The sequence below is a fragment of the Molossus molossus genome, unplaced genomic scaffold (assembly GCF_014108415.1).
Source record: "Molossus molossus isolate mMolMol1 unplaced genomic scaffold, mMolMol1.p scaffold_m16_p_27, whole genome shotgun sequence".
Lineage (NCBI taxonomy): Eukaryota > Metazoa > Chordata > Mammalia > Chiroptera > Molossidae > Molossus > Molossus molossus.
In genome coordinates this window covers 2,130,642-2,153,076 of record NW_023425363.1, presented here as the reverse complement: position 1 = coordinate 2,153,076, position 22,435 = coordinate 2,130,642, and the positions used below count along the sequence as shown (strand labels likewise).

General features: G+C 45.2%; 1 non-coding gene and 1 pseudogene across 1 annotated transcript; both read right to left on the bottom strand.

Moving 5' to 3' along the window:
* Positions 1 to 234: 234 nt before the first annotated feature.
* TRNAW-CCA lies at positions 235 to 306 on the bottom strand. Its single transcript has one exon. It is a non-coding gene; the product is annotated as a tRNA-Trp (tRNA).
* Positions 307 to 10,435: 10,129 nt separating this feature from the next.
* Positions 10,436 to 11,523, bottom strand: LOC118641226 (annotated as a pseudogene).
* Between the last annotated feature and the right edge of the window lie 10,912 nt (positions 11,524 to 22,435).

Below are 22,435 nucleotides of genomic sequence, written 5' to 3'. Positions count from 1 at the left end.
GGCTGGGTGGGTCCACACTCTCTCCGGGCTCACTCTGAGGCCCAGAAGGAACCTCTTCCTCTAGCAGTCGCAAGTTGGTAAGTCCTATATAGTATTCGTGATGAAATAAAAAGGAGCGGGCTTTTCTGTACTGTTGGAAAGAGAACCAGATTTCATGAAGCCAAATTTCTTATTCATGGTTTCTACTCCGTTTGTTACACTGCTCTGTAAGAGGAGAAGAAAAATAGCCAAATGTGACCCCGACGTGACTTGAACACGCAACCTTCTGATCTGGAGTCAGACGCGCTACCATTGCGCCACGAGGTCCCAGCGAGAGAGTGGCTCTGCATTATTGAAGTCCTCGCTGTGCCTGCAGGGTCCCGTGGCCCGGAGATGGGAAGGACTGTGTAGTCGCTCCCGAACGCCAGAACACGTTTAACAAGAGAAAAAGCATCTTTTCATGTACCTTTTGTTCATTTGCATGTCTTCTTTGGAAAAACGTTCAATTTTTCTGCCAATTTAAGAAATCAATTTGTTTGTTTGCTATTGAGTTGTATGAGTCTTTACATAGTTTGGATATTAACCTCTTATCAGATACATGTTTTGCAAATGGTTTATCCCATTCCACAGGTTGCCTTTTCATTTTATTGATTACTCTTTTTAATATTTATTGTTGAGACTATTGCAGATGTACCCCCCTTTCCCCCATTGCTCCCCTCCACCTGGTTCCCGCCCCGCCCAGCCCTTCACCGCCCTATTGTCTGCGACCTTGGGTGATGCACACATGCATATAAATCATTTGGTTCATCTGTTCCTGCCCCCTCCCCACCCCCAAGCCCACCCCTGCCCCCTTCCCCTCCGATTCCACCGTCATCTCCCTTCTTTCATGTCCATGTACTTGGTCAGTTTTAGACATTGTACAACTTAAACTTACATAATGTCACATTCGGTTACATCTCAACAAAGCTGAGAAAAATAAATACATAAACACATAAATAAATAAAAGGAGAATGCTCCAACGTTGCCCCTGAGGGTTTGAGAAAGGGGCGCTTCTGGAGTATCTGAGCCTGATTGCGGCGTGGAAGCCCCGCCACCAGCGGGTGGAGACTCGGTGCTTCCCTCCTCCTCCGGGCGACACACCAGGGCGGGGGTGGACGGGGCGGGGCTGGGGCGGAGGGAGCGGCACTGGAAGTGGAGGGGGCGGGGCTGGGGCTGGGGCGGGCGCGCCGCGACTGGGCCCTGGGCGCCCGGCGGAGGGCAGCGGGGATAGAGAGGCGGCCTCGGGTGGAGGCCAGCAGGGTTCTCAGTTTCCTGCGGCCTCATTTGCCGGTCCCTGCCCGACTCATGAAGTGGCAGGGGGCACTGCTGCGAAGCACTCGGAGCGAGGTGGCCAACACCACGCTGGGCCGGGCCCCTTCCTCCTGGCCTCTCCTGAGGGGGAAAGAAAAGGGGTGAGCAGCGCCCACAGCCGGAAGACAGTGGACTTGACCAATAAGCTCGGAAAACGCAAAAATGTTACCACTTTTAAACTATAAAAATAAACACTTTCAGTGCGTAAGAATAGTATCTGAAGCAGATTTTTTACTGGCTACATATATATCCCAAATATGTTTTTGAATCTTCAATGACAAATAGCACACATACAGAAAAATATCCATGAATTTTTCAAAGTGCAAAATACTTGTGGATCCAGCACCCAGATCAAGAAAGAATACCAGCCTGTCCCAAGTCCAGAAAGATGAGTGGATTCTTGAAGGAAGCGACATTGAACCTGTATCAAATTCAGCTGCTTTGATCCAGCACTCCACAAGTTAAAAACAAGGATATCAGAAAATATTTGGATGGTATCCAAATGCCTGTTCAGCAGGCTGATAAATAAGGTCTAAGTTGTTTGGCTACAGAAACACCAAGATGCCAAGTGATTTGTCACACTTATTTGCGATATTTTAAAGATGCAATAAAAGCCTCATATTGATTTGGGGGGGAGTGAAAAAAGGGAACATCAACATTCTCCTTCCAGTCACTTCAGATTCACTATTGAGATGAGATGATATTGTACATAATGTTAATTTTCTCGTGTGCCCCCTTATATTGTCCCCATGATTTTATTTATTTTTTAAATCTTCACCTGGGGACACTTTTCCATTGATTTTTCAGAGTGGGAGGGAGATAAACATCGATGTGAGAGAGACACATCAACTGTGCACGGCCCTGGCCCGGGATGGAACTGCAACTGCTTCAGGTACCCTTGATCAGAATTGAACCCAGGACCCTTTGGTCCTCAGGCCAATGCTCTATGACCCAAACCTGCCAGGGCTGTCCCCATGATTTAATCAATATTTTTCCCTAGCATAATTTTCAATGGCACATTGCCCACCTCATGGGAGTCTTAAGTCTCTGCTTTAGGATAGTGCTTTTTACTTTTTATTAAATAAAAGATAAAACTATTGTCAACCAATGGTCCTTGGTGCCAATTTAACAGGAATCCCCAATTTTGGGTGCAGTGAAGAAGGAAACTTTATTCAATGCAAACAGCTCAGTTATATAGTATGGCTGTGAAATATCTCAATACTATTTCAATCACGAAACAGCAGGGCTGCAAGTCAGCCCTTGGGTGCTCTCTGAGCTGACTTGTGTAGAGAAAAGTCCCTACTTCTGGTCCTTGATTGGTCCTTCCTAATGCAAATGAAGACTCCAAATTTTCATAGTTTGATTGGTACAAAAAGCCTTGTCCTGATTGGTCAGAATGGAACTGCTGTGATTGGTTGGCGAATAAGCTAATGAAATAGCTTCACATCTCTGATTGGATGGGGAAAGGCTCAGTCCTACTGGCTGAAATATGATTGCAGGAATTCCTTGATAAGGGTTGGCTAGAGGGCAGGAACACAGTGCCAGCAGGCAGTTCACTGCAGGCTTCTCCCCTAAGCAGGCCTTGAGTGAGAGGCCCTTGTTGAGGCCTCTTTTGAGCGACAGCTGCTTGGCTCTATTTATAAATGTGAACCCAATTATTTGCCAGGATCCCTTCTCAACAGATACCTTCATTCTTGGGATTAACGTTATTAAATAAGTGAATAAATGAGCTCTTAAATTTAAAAAATCATCTAAATAAGATAAACCACTATCCTAGTCTGTTTATTTAAGAACATGAATCATCAATCTTAATTCAACAAATACAACACCCACCGAGTCTGATGTTCTTAAGAGAAGGAAAGATCTGGAATGGGCTCCAGTCTTTGTAGGAGGAAAAGAGGAACTGGGTCTGGTGCAGCCCTGCTGCTCACCAAAATTAAAACTAAACCTTATTTTTCAAAGAAATAAACTTATGTAAAATATGGACATTTTCAAAATTAAAAACAATCAATGTCCAATTAAATACCAAAAAAAAAGGATGATAATTACCAACATTGACAAGGGTGTTGGGGGATACTCTCATGCTAGACTGGAAAAGAATGTAAATCGGTACTGGCTTTTTGGATGGTAAGTGTTTTTGTCTAAGCATTCCCTCTTCCAGAGAATATGTATTAGAGAAACAGTGCAAAGATGCATCTTTAGGATTGTTCGCATCAAAACTGGCTTATAAGGAAGCGCCAGGAGCCATCCTGACTGTTCTGTGGTACAAGTTCCGTCTAGATTTCTAAGGGAGCGAGGCAGGGAAGCTGGCCTTAGTGAGTGTGTGTCTTTAGTAATGACTGTATAAGCCCACTGGAATAAAGGGATGTAGTAGTGAAAAGTTCAGAAGTAACTGCTATGGAGGAGAAAGGATGCAGGGATTATGCCAACGGTGTTCCCATCCCTGAGAAACACATGTTAAGTTTGGCTTCTCAGTCTCTACTCAGTTTAGTCCCTGCATAATTTAGTATCACCTCAGACCTGGGCAGTTGCTATTTCTTAGCCGTAAAACAATCTTTTGACTTGGCCCTGGCTGGTTTGGTTCAGCGGTTAGAGCATCGGCCTTTGGTCTGGAGAGACCAGGGTTCGGTTCCCACTAAAGGCACGTACTTCGGCTGCAGTTTGTTCCCAGCTCCTTTCACATCGATGTTTCTCTCTCTCTCTCTCCCTTCCACTCTATCTGAACAAAATATCGAAAAATGTCCTCGGGTGAGGATTAAAAAAAAAGTCTTGACTCCTATTTTCTAAGGGCCTGAAAGTGTTCCAACTCCACAAAGCCCGTTGAAGATGTCTTCTACCTTTTAGAGTTACACATTCCTTATCCAACATATTTCAACCAAGGATTTAAAAGCTGAACCCCAAGGAAACAAGGAGGATGCTCTGTAGAGTGGGTTCTCCCTATATAATGCAGTTTGGGGAAACAGACTGGCCGCAGGTTGGGTTCTTTGGAAGAATGTGTGCAGACAGTGAGGAATGCCCAGTTGACTTGGACAGTATGTGAGAGGAGATGAGCAGAAGCTGAAGTTATTAGAGATGCAAACCTGGCTGGTGTCTGCCTGCTGGGTGAGGAGCTCTGGAGCAGAGACTGCCTGTTGGAGGAGTCCCATGTCAGAAGGACAGGGCTGAGCCCTCTCGCTACTGCCTTGTCCCGCGAAGGGCCAGGGCCAGCTGTGGGGGAGAGTAGCTGGAGGACATTGCTAACTTCTCCACTCTCCAGAAGAAAAAATACCCTTGGAACCATTGGAGCATTTGAAGTTTTCATCAGAAACACTCATGGGAAATCAGTGTGACACCATTTGGAGCCCCAGGCAGAAGACAGGTGTCCTCCAGGCTGCAGCCTCCTGCTTACTGACAGGAAGGCCACTCATCAGCCCCTGAGAGGGAGATAGGATTTGAGTCTAGCTGCTGCAAAGAGGTTAAAAAATGCAGATCCGGGGAGTTTGCGAAATTCAGGCATTTAGATTTGCATGATGATTTTGGTTTTTGCCAGGTTTTCATTCTTTGAGCTGTGCCTCAAAATTCTTATTTAGGAAAGACATCTTCCCTTAAAATGGGAGCATCCAAAAGTATTACAAGTGGAAACAATTGCTGCACCATTCTCTCTGTGCTTCCCCTTCAACCTTCGGCGACCCGCCACGGTGAGGACGTGCACGGTTCAGTGTAAGCGCGCTGTCTACTTAGAAGGTTGCCATGTTTGTTCGTGGTCAGAAGAGACTGGGGCAGCACGCTGCCCCTGACGTGAGGAATGAAATGCCAGGAGCAGAGCTTAGCGCTTGTTAGGGTAACAGCTGTGCATGCGGAGACAAGGTTCCTGTCCAGCTAGACCCTGTATGACAAAAAATGTGACTTTCTCCATTTACCTTTGCCTCGTGTGACAATGTTGGCTGAACTCAGCTCTGGAGATGTTTTTCAGCCTAGAGATCTGAATTTGACATTTAACTAAACCCAAAGGCCTTGCTTACTCATGTTCACCTAAAGCAGCTGATAGTGAGCTTAGTGAGTGGGGGTTACATGCAGAGAGACCTCACTGGCAGCCCCCCTCTAATACCATCAACAGCAAGACCAAGGGAGGGAGATTGGGCCCAGGTGCCCTGATGGCAATCTCTTGGTCCTCTAGGACCAAACAGCTGTCTTCCAATATAATGTATAGTTTTATTTATTTATATATATATTTTTAAATCCTCACGAGGATATCTTTCCATTTATTTTCTGACAGAGTGGGAGAGAGAGAGAGAGAAACATCTGTGTGTGAGAGACACATCGACTGGTTGCCTCCCGCACCGCAACCGAGGTACGTGCCCTTGACCAGAATCAAACCCGCGACTCTTCGGTCCGCAGGCCAACACCCTAACCAATGAGCCAAACCAGTCAGGACCATAGCGTATGGTTTTAACTATAAGGTAAGCTTTGTCCCTATTGTTTGTTTATCAGAATTTTATTATGGGCTTAAGATGTCGTCAGCAACATAAACAAGGAAGGGTGACTGTGAGAAGATCCATCCCACCGAGAAGGTGGTAGCAAGTACACCAGATGGCTGGTGTCAGGGAACAGAGGTGCCAGTCCTGTGCTTGCTCCCTACTAGCTGTGTGACACTGGGCAGGTCACCCCACTTTTCTGTCATGGATTCCTCAATTCTAAACTGAGCACAGTGTAACCTATTTCAAAGGGCTGTTGTAAGGACTAAGCAAAGTAGGGCTCTGGAAATGTTTCCTGAGAGAACATTCTTTTATTTCTTAGTATTTAGCATGACTATTCAGCTTCCACAAACATGTCAGAATCTAGGACTCTGAGGAGTGCTGGTGTACAGAGCTGACAAGGCTGTGGGGGAGTGCTAGATAATTTCACCTGATTCTCGGTTCTCCCCAAGCATGAGTAGTGACTAGGTTTGCTGCTCATATTTACAGTGGAGTAATGTAAGCCAGAAGATGGCAGTGTGCAGACCCCTTTTCCACTTCATTTTCTTGTATGGTTTCTTTCTCCTCTCTCTAAAATGTATTGTTCTTCTCCAATTAGGTTATAACGAAGTCCAACCAAATCACTCTAATTGAATGCCCAGGACAAGCAGAGCATGGGCCTCTCTCTTTATCTGATGGGTGTGTGAATTGGGGAATCATCTCACAGAATGACTCACCACTGACTTCCTCTGAGTGGTCTGAAAATTCAGGTTTTATCGGTCACTTTTCCTGGGGACCCACTACGGCCCTGGTACTATAGTAAGTGCTTTACATGTTACTTCATTTAATCTTCACACCCAGTCTGCTCTTGAATTATTTACTTCATCTTTTTTTTAATGGTCTTTATTCATTTTCCCCTTTCTGATGTGAAATAGCTTCCTCTGAAGACACTTGCTATTTTTGTTGGTTTTTTTTTTACAAGAGATTTTCTGCTTTGGCTTCCATTCATATTTTGACAGTATAGTAAGGACTTGCATTTTTAGGGAGATATTTTTGAACATGTTTAATGTTGTTTAGTCAATTGATAATCTTTTCTTTCTGAAGGAAGTGTTCCTAAGAATAAAATAGAAATGATTATCAGCTCCCCAAACTCCAGGGGATTCTCAGGATTCAGTCTCCCATCTCCCCCAGGACAACTGTTAGCCAACAATCCAGGGGTCTTCCAGAGGACTGTCCTCCCCACACCTTTAGGGCCTGGGGGTTCTTCTAAGCCTTATTTTGAGGCTCTGTTTCTTTGCATAGGTCAAAAAGGCAGCTTGTTAAAACTTTTAGATACTCCTAAAACCTAGTTCCTCATTATTTATTTTGTTTTTTCTCCACAGAGCATGACCCTCACTTATTTTAGTTCCTATACGATCTAGCTCAGCTTCTTGCATGGATGTTTCCAGAGGTTCAGTGTTTTTCAGACCAAATTTGTTCTAGAGGATCTAGAGTCGTCCAACTGGAACACAGCCTCCACAGGGGCCATTTGTGCCCACACCTGAAGGCATTGCATGGCACAGAGGCACTGTCCTGTGGCATCCATCCTTCTCACCTGCTCCCCACCCCCAGTGCTGGTCAGATATGGCCATGAAGAACAGAAGCAGCAGGTCTTAAATGGGGGTCCCAGGCCAAGGCAGGGATGGACCTGGGAGACTCGAGTGTGGGATGTAGCAGCCCCAGCCCTGGGCCCTCACAGGTGATGGTTGAGGCTGGAGCAGGAGACCTGAGGCCTAAGGCTGGAAGGTGAGCACCACACACTCAGCAGGGTGGGCTCCGAGGGTGTGGAAGGCAGGCCCAGGGGAGGCACGAAGTCACAGAGCTCCCCCTCCTCACAGACTCTGGGTCGGTTGCCAGCCGAGCCTGGCTTTTATCTCTGCCCCTCGCACCCCGCCAGTACCCATAGAGGCTCTGCGTGTGTCCCACTGGGATGTCTGTGCTGTCATGCAGTCCCCTCCCCACGTGACTGAATCTGCAGAAGTCTCTGCAAGTGCCTCATCCTACTTCCTGCCCCAACCACATCCTGTGACAGTCCTTCCTTTCCAGCCTCATCTATGCCACACTCTGTGCTCTGTAGAACCAGATGTCCCACTCTGCAAAGACATACTTGGGGCTTGGGGACAATGACTTGCCCAGGGTCACCTTGCCAGTTGGAAGAGAAGAAACATCCCAAACACGCTGGCTGTAGGGGCTGCCATGTTCTACAGGTTCCGGGGCACGGGGATGAGCGTGAGCACGTGAAACCAAGCAGGAGGGGCTGGAGACTTTTGCTGGTGACTTAAAACAATGCCATTTATTATATGTCACAAGTGTGGGGGTCAAGAATCTGGCCAGTTAATCCACATGTGTGCACTCAGGCCACGGGGATATTCGTGGGCAGAGAGGCAGGGCAGTCATGTCAAGCCCTTTGCCAGGTCTGACTGGCAGGCTAGGCTCAGTGGGACTGTCCTTTCACCGCGGTGGCTTCACAGAGTTGGCCCTCCTACAGGACAGGTCAGGATCCAGACTGCTCCAAGAGTTAGGAAAGGGAAGTGTCACTTTCTTAAGGTCTTGGCTCAGAGGCTGGCACAGTCTAAGCTATGGGTCCATTTTCTATTGGTCAAAGCAGACTTCCCAGTGCTGACAGATACTCACTGCCACCTCTTACTGGGCGATGCTTCAAAGGATTTGCAGCCACAATACATTCTATGGCCACAAATTATTTATATTCTTCTCTCAGGTAAAAGGTACAGACTCTCCCCAAACTGAAAATTCTCATCCCAGTGTGGCATCAGGCTTGGACTCCAGCGTTAGGATATAATCATCTACATTAGGTCTGGATGCAGAAGAGGAGGCTCCTCAAGACATTTCCGGGGGAATGGTACCGGAAACGAGGCAATCTGAGAATTAAACACATTCCCACATGCCCAGCGTGTTACAGGGAAGCGGAGACAGGCTCGCTGCCGGCGACACTGAGTTCCAAAGGAGGGAGCCTGGGAGATGCGCAGCAGCCACGGAGCAACCCGAACCCAGCCTGGCCCAGCCCGAAGGTCTCCAATGCAGTTCGGTTCTTCCGACTCCCCAGAATAGACTGCAGCTCTCGGCTCTGCGCTCCGACCAGTCCTCTGTTCCACAGGAGGCTCCCGCTTGCCACTCACTGAGTAGGCCCACACAGGTTTGGGGTCCAGGGGCCTCTTTCTAATTTGTAATGTCTCTGTGCCTTTCAGTCCAAATTGAATGAATCTGTTAAAATGCCTTTCCAAAGTTGTGGTCTCTGCCTACGGAAGTATCATCTACTCCATTAGACAAAAGCCACCACATTTCTTTCTGAGATGGGCCCGTCTCTCCCAGGAACCATGTAGCCTAAAGGCTCTAGGAGGCAGGCCCTTCCAAATATTAGAGGACTTACTATCAGAGAGGGTCTACTGGGCACAATCCTAATATTCTTTTTATTGTAGTTTGGTAAAATGCACATAACAAAATTTGCCATTTTAACATTATCAAGTACAATATAGCACACTCACAGTGCTGTGCAGTCACCAACCACCTCTACTGCCCTCTCGGTCCAAACCATCCTCCACCTCAGAAGGAAACGGCATACCACTGAGCAAGCTCCTCCCACCCTCCCCTTCCTCTAGACCCGACTGTTTCATGTAACGGGAGCCATACAATATGTGGCCTTTGTGGCTAGCTTCTTCACTCACCACAATGCTTTCAAGATTCATCCATGTGATGGCCGGTATCAGCACTTCATTCATTGTATGACTGCATAATCTTTCCTTTTATGAATATACCACATTTGTTTATCCATTCATCAGCTAATGGAAATTTGAGCTTCTACTTTTTTGGCAATTGTGAATAGTGCTTTTATGAACTTTTGTGTATAAGATTTTGTTTTCCCGTTTCTTTTATTTTATTTTTACTTTTATTTTTGTTACAGATGTTTCTCCTTTTTTATCCATTGACACCCTCCTCCCCACCCCCACCCCCATGTTTTTTGTTTTTTTATTTTTTTTATTTTTCATACAAGGTGCCAGTGCAGGTAACCATTGAGAACACACTGCTGTTTTCAGATACACGGCTTGAACAAAAGCATCGTAGCCTGCTGCCTCGCAGTGCATGACCTGGGGAGCATTTTCGGACACTAAGGCTAGGAAAGAAATGGGTTGATGTCATCTGTGGTGTGGGTCACTCCGCAGTGTTGCTCTCGGCAGTGTGCCCCTGAGAGCAGAACTGCAATCACTCCGGCAGGCCCTGGCCAACTGTAAACCGCAGTTGGTCTAGTGCAGGGCACAGCAGCAAGCCGGAGACAGCGCGTCCCATTCTAAGGGAGGCTGACTTGGCGCCGGCTCAGCGCGCCTTAGGAGCTGGCATAGACATCTTAATAGTTCAAGACTGAGTTTCCCTTACCGCACATGTTGGCGATTGGCATAACAGCACATCTGAAACATTAGCTGAAGAAGCCTAGGGTTAAAAAACAGGCCACTGTCCATATAACAGAACTGCTACTTCATAATTTCTGCCCTGTTCTCACCCTGTTTCGTCCTTCTGTGATGAATTTTAGTGAAATCCTCTAGCAACTGTAACAGACCCGGCTCTAAGTATCAGAGAAAAGTGCCGGTGAAGTGGATGTGTCCTGGGAAGACACAGTGCTTCTACTGGAGAAAAGTGTCAAGTTTCCTCTTGATGTTGTCAAAGGAGTCAGCTCCCATGTAATCGGCCTGGCCCTGCTCCCACCGCTCTTTCCGTTCTTCTGAGGACACAAAAGGCTGTGCTGGATGGAGCTGGGGTCTCCCCAAGGGCCAGATGGGCTATGGCTCCCGAGACATCTTCCACGGTTAGGTATGAGTGGGTGTCCGTGACAAGGCCAAACTGCTGAAGCAGAGGGAAGACGCTGGTGGTGAAAATGTCCCACCACAGGTTAAGAAACTTGGGGTGAGTCATGGTGGGATCCTGGGACTCACTCTGAATGCTTTTTGTTTCAGGATTGTAAGTATAATTCCATGGTTTGATTCGCCCCAGGAAATACACGACTTTGGCATTTGCACCAAACGCTTTAAATGCTGGGAGGTAGGAGTATATGGAAATGCTGCTTAGGTTATAAATAAACAGCAGGTGTTTTCTGAGATCTGTTGTTGCCCAGCTGCTAAAAAACATGTTCAGTAAAACCTGGTCCCCACCATCGAAACTACCTTTCTTGGAAGCGACACGCAGCAGCTGGCCGACGTCTCCACTGCAGGCTGATACACAAAGACCCCAGAATCGAAGCAGTCAGGCCACCCTGGGTCTGGTGCCGCCGCCAACTCTTCTCTCAAAAAGATCATCAGTATTTGCTAGGACCGGAGTATCTGCATCCATGAACACACACTTTGAATACTGCGTGACCAGCAGCGGAGTTTAGTTAACGTAACACCCAACTCAGGCCTCTTCGTTAAGGTCAGATGAGCAGAATCGCCACTGTCCAGAACAGCTACCAGGATGACTTCATCAAAGCCTGTCTCTAAAACTTTTCTCATGGAGCCTGAGACCTGTGGGGTGGTGAGAACCGCCAGCCTCCCGGTTCAGGGATGAGCGAGCACCAGGGCTCCTTTGGCTAGGAATCATTTGTGGTCAGTGTCACAAAGGCCTGATCTGGGCAGAAGGAAGGTGCCTCCAGGTCTGAATTGCTCCTTTCTGTACTTTCAGGTGGACCTGGAAGAATAAGGTTTCCATCTTTCACCCAGGAGCCCTCTTTGCCATCCGTGTGTGCAAGTTTTTAAACAGCTGTTTTTAATTCTTTGGAGTATATATCTAGGGCCATATGGTAGTTCCATGTGTAACTTACTGAAGAAATGCCAAACCATTTTCCATCTAGCCACACCATTTTACACGTTCACCAACAATATATGCGAATTCCAATTTCTCCACATCACATCCTCACCAACACTTGATATTTTGTTTTTATTGATCATAGCCATCCTAGTAAGTTGCAGTTATCTTGTGGTTTCAGTTTGCATTTCCCTGATGACTAATGTATTAGTCTAGTCAGACTTTCATAACAAAATAACATAGACTGGGTGACTTAAACAACAGATCTCCCCAGTTCTGGAAGCTAGAAATCCAAAATGAAGGTGGCATTGGGGGACTGGTTTCTTGTAAGGGTCAGGTGAGAGGGGCCAGCTCACAGGATGAGCGCTGAGGGGGAGAGTAGCAAGTCCCACCAGAGCAGAAGGGCGGAGCCTAGGGCGCTGGCAGACTCTCCCTCCGGTCTCTGCGGTCCTGGCTGAGGCTCTGCGTGCGTCACAATGGGACGTCGTGGGGGCCCCTCCCCACGTGACTCTATCCCCGGAAATCCCTCACGAAATTCCTCTGACTTCTTGCCCCACATCCCCTCCTTCCCCACAGTCTTTCTCCTTCCAGCCCCCGCCTCCCTCTCACCCTAACACAGCCGTCCTTTATCCACTCGAGAATCAGGTGCCCGTGCCCACTTCTGAAAGACGGTGCTCCCCGAACCGTGCACCGGCGCCGCGCTGCTTCCGACGGGCCTGACGCTGCCAAGAGGCCCAGGGCGCTGGTTTGAGCCCCAGTTCTGGATGGAGCTGCGGGGTTCCCTGTCCCGGAGGGCGGGGGAAACCTACCTGAGGTCCTCTACCCACCCCGTGGGCTCTGACCACGCCCCTCCCGAAGCCCCGCCCAGGGCTTGCAGCTCGGGGTTTCCATGGTGATAGTAAACAAGCCTCACCTCCGTGGTGACCAAAAAAGGGCGGCTCTTCCAACCCCGGCTCCGTACAGAAGGCGATCAAGAAGAACAGCGCAGATGCCCAGGGGTAACGAACTGGGACCCTGAGACCTGAGGTCCAAGTGGGGCCGTGCTCTGGGGTGGGAGGCGGCCCGGGAGGCCAGGACGTGGAGACTTGGGCCTGGGGGACGGCCTGCAACTTTTAGAACAGCAGCAGCAACTGCAGAACCGGGATTGAGATCTAAGCGAGGAGACGCGAAAATGGAGCCAGGATGTTCCGAGGCAGAGCTGGAGGAAGACGCCAGGACTAAGGGGGCTCGTTCATCAGACAGAAGAACAGGCAAAGCCTTTTCCCAGAAAGGCGCATGGGCGGGGCTCTCCCAGGCCGGGAGGGAGCCGTGGACCACTCCTCCTGGGAGAAACCAGGTGCCGGGAACTCGAGCACTGCAGGTGGGTGTCAGGCATACACTGTTTGTTATACATGCACGTAATGCAAAGAGCTAAGCAGTTCTAGAATTTTTGTTAAAAAAAAACAGCAGCACCATAGCCCCCGCCCATTTCCGCTTCCCATCTCCTTTTCATAGTTTGGCGCTTCTTTTTTTCCTTTTATTGATTTTAGAGAGAAGAAGGAGAGGGAGAGAGAGAGAGAAACGTCAATGAGAGAGAACATGCATTGGCCGCCTCCTGCATGCCCACCCCCCCCACCCCCCACTCCCCCCACCCCCCCCCACCCCCCTCACCCCCCGCCATCTGGCCCACAACCTGGGCATGTGCCCTGACCGGTAACGAACTGGTGACCTCTTGGTGCATGGGTGGATGCTCAACCACCGAGCCACACTGGCCGGCTTGACGCTTCTTCTTCCTGCTCAGTCGTATGTTTAGTTCATCTCCTGCTATCTTCCTTGCCTCTGCCTGTGCCCTGGGATCTGTGTTTGTCCACCGTTTATAGAGGTATGGCTTCACTACGTTATTTAAGTTTAGTAGTTTGGTGCTAAATTTTGACCATAGACTATTTTCTTATGAGTGTTACTGACAAAAACTGTCCCCCCACCCCCTTCCGTTTCTTTGTGCAAATCTTGTGCTGGTTTCTCTTTTAAAATTTCTCTTTCTATTAAGTGAGTTCTCTTGAAACCGTTCATAGGCAGCAGTTGGTTATTTCTTTCTCCCATTAAAATAGAGAGATCTAACTGCTGGACCTGTGCTGTCTGATATGGTAGCTCTAACCACTAGACTGCGGTGGTTTATATTTAATTCAAAATTCATTTCCTCCGTCACCATAGTTGTTTTCAATAAAATATATAAAAGATGACTTCTAAGATATATCAGATAATAATAAAACTGTGGATGAAAAGGGGCCATGGAAACCCTTGCAAACTCGGAGACCTAAAGTAACCACAAAGGATGGTCTGAAATGAAAACCTTTTATGCCCTGACCAGTTTGGCTCAGCAGTTAGAGCACCAGCCCTCAGACCAAAGGGTCAAGGGTTTGATTCCTGGTCCAGGGCACATACCTGGGTTGCAGGGCCCATCTCGTCCCAGTTGGTCCCATCGGTGTGTTTCTATTTCTCTTTCTCCCTTTCATCTATCTAAAAAAATCAATGGAAAAATAGCCTCAGGTGAGGATTAACAACAACAACAAAAACTTTAAAAACGAAAAGCAGTTTATGGTGGGTACCCATGTCCTAGGCTAAAATCTTCCCTGACAAAGGTCAACTTTCACTTTAATTGAGCCTATTGTCTTTTTTGTTGTTGTTGTTAATCTGTGCTGGCATATTTACAACCCCATAATTGATGATTGGTAAATTATTGTGCTGACTTGTTTATAGCTCCATAATTGATGATTGGGAAAGTTACTGTGTGCCCTCTAACTGAACCTGTTTAGTAAAGACCCCTGAACCAAGAAATTGTTGGGAGCCGGCTAGGCTATGTGTCTGACAAGAGTCCACAGAGCCTGGAGGTCTTGAATCAGAGACTCGACCTCCCCCACAATCTCAAGGAATTGGGCTTGCATTGTGTTTGTGGAGCTCGGGGCTAAGTGTGACCCAATGTATCTTGAAATGCCTGGGTGTCCCTGGGTGTTCCTGGTTGTTCCTGGGTTCCTGGGTGTTCCTGGGTTCCTGGGTGTTTCTGGGTGTCCCTGGGTGTTCCTGGGTGTCCCTGGGTGTTCCTGGGTTCCTGGGTGTTCCTGGGTTCCTGGGTGTTTCTGGGTGTCCCTGGGTGTTCCTGGGTGTCCCTGGGTGTTCCTGGGTTCCTGGGTGTTTCTGGGTGTCCCTGGGTGTTCCTGGGTGTCCCTGGGTGTTCCTGGGTGTCCCTGGGTGTTCCTGGATGTCCCTGGGTGCTCCTGTTATCTGCAAGGCAAACTAATTCTATACAACATTGTTGTAGCCCTGGGCATTAGATCAAGAAGAAACTGTTTTCTTATATCACTAAACTTTTGCTATGAGGTATAAAAGGCAGGTAATAAAGCATATCGGGGCTGATTCCAAAGACTCTGTCACAGGGCTGTTTGGAATCAGACGCCAGCCGGCTAATAAACGGCTCTTATTTGGACTTCAGTTCTCTAGTGGTCTTTCTTTGACTCTGTCGCACCACAACAAATCCTCACCCAAGGATACTTTTTCCATTGATTTTTTTTCGAGTTAGCAGGAGGGAGAGAGGGAGGGAGGGAGGGAGGGAGGGAGGAAGAAACATCGTTGCAAGAGACACACATCGATTGGTTGCCTCTCTCTTGATCCCAGCGGGGCCTGGGGACCAAACCTGAAATTCTTTAGTCAGCTGGCCTGGAACCAGGAACCAAACTGGCCAGGGAGAGCCTATTGTCTGTTTGCATCTATGATAACATACCTTTGGAATGTCAGGGTGTCAGGGTAGCTTCCCTTTTCCCAGACCCTTCAGGGTACAACCAATGCACCTAGACAAAGATAACAAATCCCCTCATTTTTATTATCATGTTAATTGTTGACTTGTTAACTCTCCTGTACCTACCTATGTAAAAGAAGCCTGTGTTTATCATTTTACTTTTGTCCACCACCACCACCACCCCCATTGCTTTCTCTATCATCATTAGATTTCATGTAACCCACTTACATCTTTTGATTATAATGTATAAAATAAAGTGCAAAACTGCCCTTCTTCGGAGCATTATCTGAATCCATTGAGAGTTTGCTTCCCAGCAATCATGGTCAGTTTGCCTGAAATAAACGCACAAAAATTCTTCACAGGTTTGTGTTAGGACTCACAAGGCAATATAATTCCTAACAGCCATGTCGTAAGCTTCCCACCACAGGAGAACAAAGACCAGGAGTAGTGGCTGGACAGGAAATGCCAGACACTAGGAAACAAACCACATGAGGAACCAAAGCTGCCAAAGAAGCACCCGATGCTCATCTGCATTGCTGCAGACTCAACCCCCAGCCCACACCCACCAACCAAGACCCCAAGACTCACTGACAACAAAAGCTTCCCACCAGTGGAAGCATGTAAGTGAAACCAGACAATAAATGGGCCCGGGCTACCTGTCACTACTATAGCCAATTAAGCAGAGAAAAGGTTGAATTGTATTTGAGCATTTATTCTAATACTACCAACCTTAAAGAAATTTAAAGAATTATAAAGAAATACTAAAGAAGAAACTGTAGGCAAAAAAATTTCAGACATCATACGCAGCAGAATTTTCACTGACACATCACCTAAGGCAATAGAAACAAAGGAGAAAATGAACACATGGGACTACATCAAACTCAAAAGCTTCTGCACAGAGAAAGATACAATCATCAAGACAGAAAGGCTACCCACTGTATGGAAGAGCATAATTGCCAATGATATATCAGATAAGGGGTTAATTTCCAATATATATAGAGTGCTCATACAACTCTACAAAAGGAAGACAAAGAACCCAATTAAAAAATGGGCAGAGGAACTAAATAGACACCTCTCCAAACAGGACATACAAATGGCTAAGAGACATATGAAGAAATGCTCATCATCACTAATCATCAGAGAGATGCAAATTAAAACAGCAATGAGGTATCACCTCACACCTGTCAGAATGGCCACCATCAACAAATCATCAAACAACATGTGTTGGCGAGGGTGTGGAGAAAAGGGGACTCTAGTGCACTGCTGGTGGGAATGCAGACTGGTGCAGCCACTATGGAAAACAATATGGTGTTACCTCAAAAAATTAAAAATTGAACTTCCATTTGACCCAGTGATCCCACTTCTAGGAATATACCCTAAGAAGCCTGAAACACCAATCAGAAAGAATATATGTACCCCCATGTTTGTAGCAGCACTATTTATAATAGCTAAGATCTGGAAACAGCCCAGGTGTTCATCAGTAGATGAATGGATAAAAAAGTAGTGGTACATATACACAATGGAGTACTACGCAGCTGTAAGAAAGAAAGATCTCTTATCCTTTGAGACTACATGGAGGGACCTGGAAAGTATCATCCTAAGTGAAACAAGCCAAACAGAGAAAGACAAGTATCATATGATCTCACTTATTTGTGGAATATAATGAACATAACAGTCTGAGGAATGCAGTAGTCCCAGAGACGTGGAAGTGGGGTGCAGACTGACAATCCCCAGAAGAGGGGATGGTGGAGGAGAGATAAACCACAGAACTTATATGCATGTATGCATGAACAATGGACATGGACAACAAACTGGGGACAGGGCAGAAAGGGAGGGGGAGGGGGGAATCAGTGGGGGGAAAAGGAGAAACCTCTGTAACAAAAATTAATTTTAAAAAAAGATTAAAAAAAAGAATACTAAAAATAATTGTAAATTAGATAACTTAGATGAAATCGAAAAATTTCTAGGAACAAATTACCAAAACTGCCTCAATAAGAAATAGAAAATTTGCCCTGGCCAGTTTGCTCAGTGGTTAGAGTGTCGTCCCGTGGACCAGAGAGTCCAGGGTTTGGTTCCCGCTAAGGGTGTGTACCTCGGTTGCAGTTTGTCCCCAACCCCGGATGGGGAGTTTTGGGTGGCAACCAGTTGATGTCTCTCTCACATCGATGTTTCTCTTTCCTGTTCCCCCCTTTCTCCCTCCTGCTCTATCTGAAGATAAATGCAAAAATGTCCTCGGGTAAGAATAAATAAAAAGAAATAGAAAATCTCAGTAGACCTGTAACCAGTAAAGAGATTGCGTTAGTAATCATAAAACTACCCACAAGAAAAGCCCAGTCTCATACTGCTTTACTGGCAAATTTTACCAAACATTTAAGGAATACCAATTCACAAGCTTTTCCAAAAGATAGAAGAGGAAGAACACTTCCTAACTCATTCTATGAGGCCAGTATTACCTGAATAAATGAAAGAAAACACAAATTAAAATGGAATGTGAATATAAATGGAAAATTCTAAGTAAAGTATTAATAAACAATCGGGCAACATATTAAAATCAGTATATGGAGTTACATCAGTAAGATGGTGGAATATAAAGCCCCAGCCCTTATACCTCATACAAAGAAGCACTGATTTAACAATATGTAGAACAAAATAACTTTGAAGAGTCCAGAATCCAGTTAAGAATTTGCAGCATCCAAGAGCAGCACAAAGTGGAGAAGGGCTGCACCAAAATAGCTAAGAGCAATTTCACTTGACCCACTTCTGCTCCTCCCAAGCCCGCACAGCTCAGTGCAAGAGAGACTACTTCAGCTTGTTACTTCTCCCTTGGGGATGAGAGAGTGGAGCCTGTATTCAACATTCTTGGCCTTTTTGAGGTTATGCCTGAGGAATGTCTTGCCTCACCCAGAGCACTTGAAGGGACAGGAATAGTTTGGATGCTTGGGGACAGCTAAAGACAAAGAAGAGAGGAGGTGACACTGTGTTCAGCACAGCTCTGAGAGATTGGGAGAAGGTGCACAACCACGAGTCTTCTTCCACAGGAGGGAGGGAAAGGGGAGGCTCGTGCACATTTATGATAATGTTTGAGAGGCTCCCCGAATCTCTAGCCAGACAGGTAGATGAAGGTCTTTCCTTGCAAAGCACTGCATAGAGACTGGGAAAGGTAGCTATTTCTTAAAATGTTCCAACACCAATGTAAATTTACAAGAAACCTAAAGAATCATGGAAATAATTTTTTTTTTTTAATCCTCACCTGAGGACATTTTTCCATTTTTTGTTCAGACAGAGTGGGAGGGAGAGAGAGGAAGAGAGAGAGAGAGAGAAACATCGATGTGAAAGGGACACACTGAGTGGCTGCCTCCCACACGACCCAACCAGGGCTGGGGACAAACTGCAACCGAGGTACTTGCCCTTATCGGGAACTGAACCCAGACCTCTCTGGACCGCAGGCCAACGCTCTAACCACTGAGCCAAACCGGCCAGGGCAAATCATAGAAATATTATGTAACCAAAGGAACAAAATAAATCTCTAATAACCAATCATGAGGAAATGGGATCTATAAATTCTGACAACAGATTCAAAATAATCATCTTTATGAGACTGACATGTTGCCTGCTTTGTAAGAGGGCAACTTAAAATGATCATCTTTAAAAAGCTACAATAGAACACAGACAATTAAATGAAATAATCATCTTTTTTTTTTTCTCTATTGATTTTTAGCGAGAGGAACGGAGAGGGAAAAAAATAAAGAAACATTGATGAGAAAGAACATTGATTGGCCACCTCCTGCATGCCCCCCCCCCCCACCGGAAATCGAGCCCACAATCTGGGCATGTGCCCTGACTGGGAATCAAACCGGTGACCTCTTGGTGCATGGGTTAATGCTCAACCACTGAGCCACACTGGCAGGGCAAAATAATCATCTTTTAAAAGTTACAGTAGAACACAGACAACTAAATGAAACCAGGAAATTAATACATGAACATAATAAGAATATCAACAGATAGAACTTAGATTTTAAAAAAGAACCAAACAGAAATTCTGGAGCTAAAGAATAACTGAACAGAGAAAAGTTGCAATAGAGCTTCAATAACAGCTTCACTCAAGCAGAGGAAAAAGTTCCCAATCTTGAAGATGGGTCATTTGAAATTATTTAGAGGAGAACAGAGGGGAAAAAGACTAAAGAAAGACTAAAGGATTTATGAAACACCATAAAATAATTAATATTGCATTGTGGGAGTTCCAGAAAGAGAAGAGAGAAAGGAGAAGAACACTTATTTTTTTAAATAATGGCTAAAAACTTTCCAAATATGGGAAGAGGGATGGACATCCAGATTTATTAAACCCAAATGATCCTAAATAAGATGATCCCAATGTCTATACCAAATACCATTATAATCAAACTATCAGAATTCAAAGATAAAGATTTTGAAAGCAGAAAGATTAAAAAAAAGCATTTTGTCATTACAAGGGAGTTTGTATAAGACTATTTGTGAGTTTTTCAGCAGAGACTTTGCAGGCCCGAAAGGAGTAGGATTATATATTTGTTAATCCTTACCTGAGGATATTTTTTCATTGATTTTTTTAAATAATAGAAGGGAGAGATGGTGGGGGTTGGGGGGGCGAGAAAGAAACGATGTGAAAGAGACAAAACAATTAATTGGTTGCCTCTCGCACAACCCCGATCAGGGATGGGGATCAAACCTCTACCCAATACATACCCTTGACTGGGAATTGAACCCAAGATCCTTCAGTCTGTGGGCTGATGCTCTAACCACGAGCAAAACCGGCCAGGGTAGGATGATCTATTTAAAGCGCTAAAAGAAAATAACTGCCAATCAAGAATATTATAACTGGCAAAGTTGTTCAGAAATGAGGAGAAACTAAAGACTTTTCCAGACAGATGAAAGCTGAGGAAGTTTATCACTATACCTGCCTTATAAGAAAAGCTAAAAGGATTTCTTCAAATTGTAATGACAGGACACTAAATAACAACACAAAAGCATAAAACTCACTGGTAACTATGAAGACAAATACAGAATACTATAATACTGTTATGATTTGTAAATCACTTTAAAATGTTAAGTTTTCAGCTTTATTGAAATATAATTGTAATATAACATTGTATAACTTTAAAGTGTATAACATAAAGATTTGAAATATGTATATGTTGTGAAATGATCACAATAAGTTAACATCCATCACCTCATGTAGTTACAATTTTCTTGGGATAAAAACTGTTAAGATTTACTCTCTTAGCGACTTTCAAATATATAATACAGTATGCTGTACATTACATCTCCAGAATTTAATTATCTTATAACTGGAAGTTTGTACCTTTTGATCACTCTCACCCATTTTGCTTATTCACCAACCCCTGACTCTGGCAACCACCAATCTGTTCTCCATTTCTATAAGTTTGTTTTTTAAACCCCACATCTAAGAGAGGCCATGCAGTATTTGTCTTTCTTTGTATGACTTACTTCACTTAGCATAATGCCCTGAAAGTCTACCCTTGTTGTCCCAAATGGCAAGATTTCTTTTTTTTCATGGCTGAATAATATTCCATTGTATACCACATTTTATCTTTTTCCATGTATCTACTGAGGCACTTAGGTTGTTTCTATGTCTTGGCTACTGTAAATAATGCTGCAATAAACATGGGGGTACAGATATCTCTTTAAGATGCTGATTTTAATTTCTTCAGATATATACCTAGAAGTGTAATTGATGAATCATGTGGTAGTTCATTCTATTTTTAATTTTATTATTATTATTATTATTATTATCATTATTATTATTTTTATCCTTACCTGAGGACATATCTGCATTTATCTTCAGATAAAGCAGGAGGGAGAGCAGGGGGAGGAGAAGAGAGAGAAACATCAACGTGAGAGAGACACAGTGACCAGTTGCCACCCAAACAGCCCCAACCAGGGCCGGGGACAAACTGCAACCAAGGTACATGCCCTTAGCAGGAACCGAACCCAGGACTCTCTATTCTGTGGGCCGAGGCTCCAACTGCTGAGCCAAACCAGCCAGGGCGGTTCTTGTCTTTTTAATACTAGCCATTCTAACTGGTGTGAGATGATACCTCATGGTGGTTTTGATTTGAATTTCCCTGATGATTAATGATGCTGACCTCCTTTTCATGTACTTACTGGCCATTTGTATGTCATCTTTGAAAAAATGCCTATTCAATTCCTCTGCCCATTTTAAAAATATGTTTTTATTGATTTTTTAGGGAGAGATAGAAACATCGATGTGAGAGAGAAACATCGACCAGCTGCCTTCTGCTCGTCCCCCCCACTGGGGATCAAGCCCGCAACCCAGGCATGTGCCTTGATCGGGAATCCAACTGGAATCTCAGTCCATGGGACTATGCTCAATCCACTGAGCCGCACTGTCCATGCTACTTCTTATTTATATCCAGAAGAAGTTAAGTCAAGATCTCAAAGAGATATGTGTACTTTCACGTTAATTGCATTATTCACAAGGCCAAGATGTAGAAACAACCTACATGTCCACTGACAGATAAGTACAATATACTTTGTGCATACAATGGAATATTATTGTTTAGACTTAAAAAGTAGGAAAATGCTATCTGTGGCAAGATGGATGAACCTGCAGACCATTTGCTAAGTAAGTGAGCCAGTCACAGAAGGAGAAATACTTTATAATTTTACTTATTTGAGGTAAAATAGTCAAACTCATAAAAGCCGAGAATAGAATGGTGTTTGCAAGGAACTGGGGAGGAAGAAACAGTTGTTTTTCAATGGTATGAAGTTTCAGTTTTACAAGATGAATAAGTTCTAGAGATCTGCCATACAAAATAGTGCCTATAGTTAACAACAATGTATAATTGTACACTTAAAAATTAGGAGGTCGAGCTCATGTTAAGTGTCCTGACCACAATATAAATTAGTTAATTAATTTTAAAAATTAACTGTGGCTTTACAAAAACTATATATTAGGCCCATGTGGGATTTGCCCTGCTGGGCTGGGGGTCCTGGTGTGGGACTGCGACCCCTCACTCCTCAGGGAGGACCTTCACAGCCGAGGTGCCCCCGATTTTTATCT